Here is a 1483-nt window from a genome sequence, read left to right on the forward strand (position 1 = left end):
TTTGACTCTTCATCCATATCCAACACCTGATCGACCACTTTCTTTAATAACTCAGACTCATGATCAGTGTCAGACGCTGTGAATGTGACATCAATGTTGTCTGGTAACTCATCAATGGTTTCAGACTTTAACTTTATGTTGACTGCCTTTTTTAATCGTTCCTCATTTAGCTTTCTAGGAGAATAACTTTCCCAGATCGGAGGCGGACACTTGTTATACTTGACACTTTGTTTCTTACCAGTATCCTTATCTTCCGTCTTTTTATCTTGAAAAGCTTCAAGACCTGCAACAGTAGGATAAACTCTGTCAATCAAATAATCACAAGTTGTATAACTCAGCAGTAATCGTTTGATTCTTTCATTTTCAATATTTTTGAGTTCCAAATCTTGCTTCAGCTTTGTACAATCTTCAATATACTCATTAATGACCTTCTGCTTAGTCATTAATGTTGAACTCATCATTGTTTGAGCAGCTCCCATTTCAAGGTTTGTTTTGTTCTAACTATTAATCGTTCTGTTCAGCACATCATATGATTCTTTTACGTATTTCACATCAAACAACAATTTTTCCTTCAACTCTTCTAGCTCACTATACTTCTTGTCTTTTTCTTTACAATGTTTGCATGATTCCAAACATTTTAGACAAGGTTTGGTGACCTCGACAATCTTTTCAACTTCAACTATCTTTTCAACTTCGATGATTTTTTCAACTATTTTCTCCACTTCAACAATTTTCTCCACCACCTTCTCAATCACATTTTCAGTCATCGGTTCTTCATCAAATTCCACTTTTACCTCACACTCTTCATCTTCGACCTTCTCTGTCGAATCTTCTTCAACTTTTTCTTTCTCGGCTTCCATTTTTGCCTTATCTTCAGCAATCTTTCTTGCTTCCAATTCTTCCAATTCTCTCTTCAGTCGAGCAGCCCTTTCACTCTTTCAATATCTCGATTTTATCTGCAAAAAACAAATTAAAACTGAATGAGTCTAAACTTTTCTAGCATTATTAATGTACTCTTCCTCATCATCGGTATCTTCATCACTTTCTGATGATCTAAAAATCTTCGTTCTTTTTGGCTTAGATTTGACTATTTCTTCTTCCAAAATTTGAGCAACAAATGCTGAATCAACCGGAACGTATTTGTCCCAGCTAAATCCCTCTGCCAATTTTTCATCATCTTGATTAACAAGATAAGCTTTCTTCTTTCCGTCTTCAATAGCACGGGATGATGACGGTTGTTGAGCAAGCTGATGATAAATTGATTTTCGATAATAATCGTTGTTTCCAAAGGGATCTTGTCTTTCGGTTGCTTCTTTATTTGTACACTCTCGTTTAAAATGCCCATTTTCTCTGCAAACAAAAGCAAGTAACCTTTGATTTGTCAAACCCTAACGGAGATGTAGCAACTTCACGAAAATCATCTCTTGTCACACCCCGACCATGTAGAACATACAAAACGTGGCGGAAATGTCGGGGAGTGTTG

This window comes from Helianthus annuus, chromosome 8, assembly GCF_002127325.2.
Source record: "Helianthus annuus cultivar XRQ/B chromosome 8, HanXRQr2.0-SUNRISE, whole genome shotgun sequence".
NCBI lineage: Eukaryota > Viridiplantae > Streptophyta > Magnoliopsida > Asterales > Asteraceae > Helianthus > Helianthus annuus.